This window comes from Mustela nivalis (genome assembly GCF_964662115.1).
Source record: "Mustela nivalis genome assembly, chromosome: 2".
Lineage (NCBI taxonomy): Eukaryota > Metazoa > Chordata > Mammalia > Carnivora > Mustelidae > Mustela > Mustela nivalis.
This window is the reverse complement of record NC_139021.1, coordinates 61062756-61070489: the sequence shown is the minus strand read 5'-3', so window position 1 is coordinate 61070489 and position 7734 is coordinate 61062756. Positions and strand designations below refer to the sequence as shown.

At 42.3% G+C, this 7734-nt stretch overlaps 1 long non-coding RNA gene across 1 annotated transcript; it reads left to right on the top strand.

The window, feature by feature from the left end:
- The first annotated feature begins 215 nt into the window (after positions 1 to 215).
- On the top strand, positions 216 to 7363 carry LOC309859924. The gene is made up of 3 exons (XR_014309038.1): positions 216 to 311; positions 4418 to 4474; positions 7248 to 7363. It is a non-coding gene; the product is annotated as an uncharacterized lncRNA (long non-coding RNA).
- Positions 7364 to 7734: the final 371 nt, after the last annotated feature.

Below are 7734 nucleotides of genomic sequence, written 5' to 3'. Positions count from 1 at the left end.
CTGGGTGGCTCAGTGGGTAAGCCTCTGCCTTTGGCTCAGGTCATGATCTCAGGGTCCTGGGATCGAGCCCCGCATCGGGCTCTCTGCTCAGTGGGGAGCCTGGTTCCCTCTCTCTCTCTCTGCCTGCCTCTCTGCCTACTTGTGATCTCTCTATCTGTGTCAAGTAAATAAATAAAATCTTAAAAAAAAAAAAAAAAAAAAAGAAGTCACATCAGTTGAAAGCTTCCTCAATGGGTGAGGTAGCTTGGATTTTACCGGAGCTAATGAGGTATGGATACATAGTTCCCAAGTTCTGCAGTGGGGTGTGATAGGTGAGTACACAGGATCCAAATGACCTAAGTTTGCATTATTTTTTTCTCTGTTCCTCTATTTCTAAAAATTTAAATCAAATTCGTGGAGCTTTGAATAAAACAGTACACCAACAAAGAAAATAAATGCGCTGAAAGTGAAAAAAAAAGGAAACCTGCTGTTTGATTTACATCATTTTATTAACGGGTTAGTCAACATTTACTCAGAGCCTACTGGGCACAGAACGTAATAGACATGTGGGAAAATTACAGAAGATATGGGAAGATATTTTTTTCTGCTTGTAAAACTCCAACTCATTTAGTCTAATGAAAGACACCAACTAAAGACATCTGAGTACAGCTAAGAATACGAATAACAGGAGCCTGGCGATGTTTGCTAAGGACACATTAGTCTCGATTGTCTGTGATTGCCGAAGGACTGGCTCAATGAGTGTATCCTTAGACCCGAGCTGTAAAAAAGCATCCCATTGGGGATGTTGTGGCATCTCGATGGCTAAAATCAGTCTAACAGCAGACCTCGCCTCTTTTAGTCGCTACAGGAACAACGGTATAGCAGAGTATGGCAACCCTAATGGGCTGGTTTTGTACCCGTCATATCTGATTTTATTTAACTGAGGATACAGTCGTGGCCATTGGGGGATTTCTGTCACAGGCTCTGTGACTATCTGGACTCAAGACTCTTCTACCTCCTTTAAAGTCAGAAGAAGAGGGGCGCCTGGGTGGCTCAGTGGGTTGAGGGTCTGCCTTCGGCTCGGGTCATGATCCCAGGGTCCTGGGATCGAGTCCCGCGTCGGGCTCTCTGCTCAGCAGGGAGCCTGCTTCCTCCTCTCTCTCTCTCTGCCTGCCTCTCTGCCTGCTTGCATCTCTGTCTGTCAAATAAATAAATAAAATCTTTAAAAAAAATAAAGTCAGAAGAAGAGAAGTGACATTTCGCTCTGAAGACATCACTGGTAACGGTCTCTTTGTGCCTCTGTTTGGCCAGCTCACATTTTTGTGGGCTTTATGAGAAATGAGGTGGCATCTTTCTGGATCAATCTGGTTTTTCGAGGGGAGTGTAGCTTCCTTATCTGTGCTTCCTGCTGGCAGAAATCTGGAAAGCTGCCAGCAATCTGGCCAAGAGGTCTGTTTTGAATGAGAAAGTCTACAGGGTGGGTCCTGACTTTTTGGTAGTGTTTCTGGATCCTTCGAGAGCTGTCAAAGTGCATTGAGCTGCTTGTTCTTTTGAGTGGAGTGCCTTTGAGGCCCCCTGAGCGGCGCTGAACAAGGAGTCTCAGAACACCTGTGTGAAAGGCCTGGCTTTGTCTTAAATCCATTGTGGATCCATAGTTTTACAAAAATAAAATAAAATATAAGCAGAAAATTCAATTTAAAAAACCTCCAAAGGCATACAGAACACAAGCTCAATTCCTTCTTTCTTTCTTTTTTGCCTTCTTTCCTTCCTCCCTCCTTCCCTCCCTTTCTCCCTCCTTCTCTCTCTCTCTTTCTCTTTCTTTCAATTCAGCAGACATAAAACTATTCTGCCAAATTGCCATAAAAGTTCTAAATGCTCACTTTGTTTCTGTGCTTACCTCACTGCAGACTGGGTTACAGACAATTTGCAGAATGGAACAGGAACTGGGTTGTAGTTCCAGTAACACTGGCTTAAAAGAGGAGGGGGCTGTGAATTATTTTCAGCTGATTGTTCGGGAGCCAGAGAGCAGACCCCTTGTAGCTGATTTCGGGTAGCTCTCTACTCTGATTTAAATCAGAGCTTACAAGGGGCACCTGGGTGGCTCCGTGGGTTAAAGCCTCTGCCTTCGGCTCAGGTCACGGTCTCGTAATCTCTTCATTCAATGAATTGGGTTTGGTAGGGTGGAATCATGAAGAGACTTCATTTTATCTGTTTCATTGTTCCTTCAAACCCCACTCCGTGAGCCCTTTTTTTCCCCCCTGCCATGGAGATGATCTCAGGGAGGCCTTGTAGGTCATAAAAAATCACTGCAGGACTCCTGGGTGGCTCAGTTGGTTAAGTGTCTGCTTTCAGCTCAGGTCATGGTCCCGGGGTCCTGTGATCCAGCCCAGCATCAGGCTCCCTGCTAAGTGGAGAGTCTGCTTCTCCCTCTCGCTCTGTCCCTCCCTGCAGTCCTACCCACCCCATACTTGCACTGCCTCTCTCAAATAAATAAATAAAATTTAAAAATTAAAAAATTTTTATTTAAAAAATTTTTATTTTATTTTAAATTTAAAAATTTATTTATTTGACAGAGAGAGAGAGAGCGCACAAGCAGGCGAAGTAGCAGTCAGAGGGAGAGGGATAAGAAGGCTCCCTGCTGAGCAAGGAGCCCGACCAGGGGATTGATCCCAGGACTCTGGGGTCATGACTTGAGCTGAAGGCAGTAGCTTAACCAACTGAGCCACCCAGGCGCCCCTAAATAAATGAAATCTTTAAAAAAAAAACACTTGCACTCATAAAAGCTGACATATTAGTACTTAAAGCTGAAACCAGGGCCTGAGAAAAAGCTGTCTTTTTCTCAGAATGTCTGCCCAACCTGCGCGGCGTTGGGGCCTCATGCACAGCAGTCCTGGGATGCCTGCACCCAGTGCCCAGTGAGGGGAGGGCTGGAGGCAAGGTACTGGCACCCCCCACCACCCTCACCTGCACTTTTTTTTTTTTTTTAAGATTTTATTTATTTATTTGACAGAGAGAAATCACAAGTAGACGGAGAGGCAGGCAGAGAGAGAGAGAGGGAGGCAGGCTCTCCGCTGAGCAGAGAGCCCGATGCGGGACTCGATCCCAGGACTCTGAGATCATGACCTGAGCCGAAGGCAGCGGCTTAACCCACTGAGCCACCCAGGCGCCCCCCTGCACTTTTTCAATAGGATCTTCTGCAGGCCATGGTAGGGGGTGGTCTGGGCCTGCAAAACTGCCTCACAACCTCTTCCCCTGAGCTGGGAGACGTCCTGCACCTGCTGTCTACATGGGAGTCGAGGCTGTCTTTCGTTGACTGTTCTTTACACATTCTTGTCCCCAAGTTGCAGGCTCAGTTTCTTCCAAGCCATAGTTGATTTCTTTTTTCAGTGATTGATTGAATCATTCGCTCACTCACTCATTCATTCATCTTCTGACACTGTGTGTGAAGCCCGACGTCAATTCTCATGATTCAAAACTCAGTCTCAAGGTCAGTTCCTCAGGGGATCCTTCTCTCAGCAACCAGAGAGTCTGGCTCAAGTTTAGCATTATACCTGAGGTACCTCATACTGGAGGTCCCCGGTACTCACCCCTGCTCTAGAACTTTCCCCATGGTTGATACTATGGTCTGGGATATCTGCCCCTCACATTAGACTGTGAATTCTTGACGGCAGGGACTGTGTTCTAGGAATTTTCATATCCCTGTAATATCCAGAAAAAAGTCTATTAGTGTTATTGAATAAATTAAAATAATTCCTAAACTATTTGACTTTACATGATGAGTGTTCTATATTTAGAACTTTATCTTTGCAAAACTCCTCGGAAGGAAGAACAGTGGAGATCAAATCAAATGATCCTCTTCCGAGGGCAGGCTTGGCTGGAGGAGAAGGTGTGTGGTGAGACCTAGTGGTGAACAGGCGCATGATCAGACACACCTGTGTTCAAAGTCTGGCTTTGTGGCTTACCATGTCCTTTCATCTTTCCTTGATGCAGTTTCTGTAAATCGGGGCGAAGAACGGTCCCTGTTCATAGGGTTTCTATAGAGGGCCAAAATGAGATGGGAGAGCACTTAAAATAATAATTGGGACGTGGTAAGACTTCAGTTAGATGCTACCAATTTTTACTGAATTTCATACAATCGAAGGATTCACCAGGTTTCTTAAACTCTTATTTTCTGTACCCTAAGAAAAATGCTAGAAACTGACATGCCACTGATTGAAAAACCCCGCTCTTAAATCAGAGATGCTAAAGTTTGGGGTGAGTACATTTTGGAATCAATAAGGTGCAATATTATTGTGCCTTATGTATAGAAAAAAAGATTGTGAAGGATAAATAATGAGCTTTGGGAGGGTGTTTATGGGACTGAGGTAGGAGAGGCCGTTCCTTTGCTATATGAGGATATAAAAATTCAAACATCTTTTCCCCATTTCTTCCATTTCAGATGCAAGACCCTAGCCACTGGAACCCTGCTGCATCCAGGCAACTATGAAGACACAGTGTAATTAATATAAGCTAGTCTCTCAAAAACAGACATTTGCAGAGCTAAAAGAGAGTCAGAGCAGGGTAGGAACCCATCAAAACCAAGCTTCTGGGAAATGAAAATCACTAAGGCTAAAATATCCTACATAATTGTTTGCTTCAGGTTTTTAGGCAGTTGGTAACATCAAGAAGAAACAAATGTCAAACGCTTTTCAAGCCAAATTCAGATCAATGAGTGAAGCTCTCTGGGCCACCATTCCCCTCAGTGCCCGCCACGGGCCATCCTATTGCATCAAATCACGGTCACAGGCAGGTCTTCTGTTCAGAATTTTGAACCTCAATGTGTGAAATACAAGAGTACTTTTTTAGATGCAAAGGCAGATCCCGAAAAACAGCTGAAATAATCAATGCAAAAAAAAAAAAAAAAAAAAAAAAAAACCACAGGCGGAGAGTCTTTTCTTTCACAGAGAATTTGCGACATTAGGTTTTTTTTTTAAAAAAGGAACAAATGTCAAGGGCGGCTGGGTTAATGAGTACAGAGAGTACAGCTGCGCTTACCTCTGGAGACGAGCGCTGACGTGGATGGAGCGTGAGCGGAAAATTAGGGTGGTGATTGCCGCAGCCCCTAACGGGCACTTACTCTGCATCCATATATAATGGGGTGTGATTGGTACCGCCTGCCGGACCAGAGATGCTGGACTGTAATCAGAATGTTGGCTCTCATCAAAATACAGTAAAACAAGGAAAGCAGTGATTATTTAAACCTAAAGCTACGGTCCACAAGATGGCTTTGCTTTCGAAATTCTTTATTGTTTCAGTGTTCATTAAAACAAACAACAACAACAACAAAACCCCACAGGCTATACAAAATTAAGATGCTCTATATTAGAAGCATAGAGGAGATGAGCCTGCACTGTCTGTATAATGGCCAGTGTTTAGAGATGGGCTCCATAAATTTCAATGAGAATCACTGTGGAGTATTTCTTTGCAGGAAGAGAATTCTTGCTGAATGACTGTCTCCCTATCTCCATCTCACTCTGCAGTACCGTTGTGTCTAGGCGGTAGCAGAGTTGCCCCAGGGTATCATAATATCAACAGAGAAATGACTTGTAGATGTGAACAGGGGCTTTCTACTCACTGAGTGCAGTTATGTTAGTTCTTCTGAAGATAAGTTTGAGCCAAGCTTTGCTGCTGCTGCTGCTGCTTCTGCTTCTTCTTTTTCTTTCTTCTTCAGACTTATTTATTTATTTGAGAGAAAGTTGAGTGTGTACGGGATGGGGGGAGTGGTGGGGTAGTGGGGAGAGGCAGAGGGAGAGAGAGTCTTCAGCAGACCCCATACCGAGTGCAGAGCCTGAAGTGGGGTTTGATTCCTCCACCCTGAGGTCATAGACCTGAGCCAAATCCAAGAGCCAGTCGCTCAACTAACTATATGCCACACAGGCACCCCAAGCCTTGCTTATTTTCTTTCAAGTTTTTCAAAGCTTCCCACGTGTATTAGGATTTAGGTATATTACCAGTCTTCTAACACTCCTAGTAGTTTTCTAGACCTTAATCCTACAGAATGGAATTTACCTTCTTTTTTTCTTTAAAGTTTTATTTAAATTCTAATATACAGCTCAATATTCATTTCAGGAGTAGAATTCAGTGATTCATCACTTACATACAACACCCAGTGTTCATCATGACAAGTGTCTTCTTTAATTCCTACCACCCATTTAGCCTGTCCCCCACCCACCTCCTTCCATAAACCCTCAGTGTGTTCTCTATTGTAAGAATGTCTTATGGATTGTTTCCTTCTCTTTCCCCCTTCCCATAGGTTCATCTGTATTGTTTCTTAAATTCCACAGTTGAGTGAAATCGTGTGATATTTTTCTTTCAGTGATTTATTTTGTTTAGCACAATACACTGTAGCTCCACTTAAGTCATTGCGAATGGCAAGATTTCATTCTTTTTGATGGCTGAGTAATATTCTGTTGTGTTTATATACCACATCTTCTTTTATTCATCAGTCGATGGACATTTGGGCTGGTACCATGATTTGGCTATTGTTGATAATGTTGGGTTATAACATCGGGGTGCACGTATCCCTTCAAATCAGTATTTGTGTACCTTTTGGGTATATATCTAGTTGTGCAATTGCTGGCTCATGGGATACTTCTTTTTTTAACTGTTCTGCAGAGTGGCTGCACCAGTTTGCATTCCCACCAAAAGGGCAAGAGGGCTCCTCTTTCTCCACATCCTTGCCAACATCTGTTGTTTCCTGTGTTGTTAATTTTAGCCATGGAATTCACTTTTAAAAACTACACTTAATTTTTCATTCTTCATGTACTTATTATGTATAGTATAGACATTTTCCCTTTCCGATCTATGTAACAAATGACCTGCATCTTATTGTTTTGTTTGTTGTGAATGAAATCAGCAAGAAAGAGAAAAGGACCATTCTAATTGGTCAAGAGGTCACTACTAACCTAAATTAGCCTGGTAAAATTGAATTTAAAAAATTATTCTCTAATCGTTCTCATGAAAAAGTTTTATTATAGTTTCTCATATTTGATGAAGGAAAAAAGGGATTAGTTTAGAAGTCAGTCAGCAAGTAGACAACAGAGAAAGGAACTTGGTCTTTAGATTTTAGTCTATTTCATGCATTATCCACACTTTTGTGTATATCCCACACACACTCTGACAGCCATCCTTCCAGTCCATTTACAGAACTGGATTCGTAGGACATTTTATAAGATTAGTTCAAGTATATTGATAAACATTGCTTGTAATACATACTTTTCTTATCCTAGGTAAATATTCTCATTCATCTGATGGAGTTTGATTCTTCCCATTAAAAGGTAAGGGAATTCCAAGCAACTAAAAATTCTCTAGATGTTGTATACACCAACTAAATGAAACTACGGTATCATAAACCCTAGGTATCGGATTTTTAAAAATCATTATTTAGAAACTATACATGCTATTTGTTGCTTTTATAATTATTGGATCACCTAAGTAAAAATGATTCAGTATAGAGTTGGATGTTTGATTTATGAACTTTTGTGCTAGATAAGCATGTTTGCAGTCTTGCAAGGATCAAATGGCTATAATGTTGGCTTGAACATTTCATGGAAGTTTATTGGCCTGCCTACTCAAGATAACAACCATGGAACACTGTACTTGCCTTAGATAGAGCATGAATGTTCAATATCTTGTATAATGGATCATATATGGAGAAGTAGTCAACTGAAATTACCTAACACTATTAGCCATTCCTTCCCTGTGTTTGTCACAACC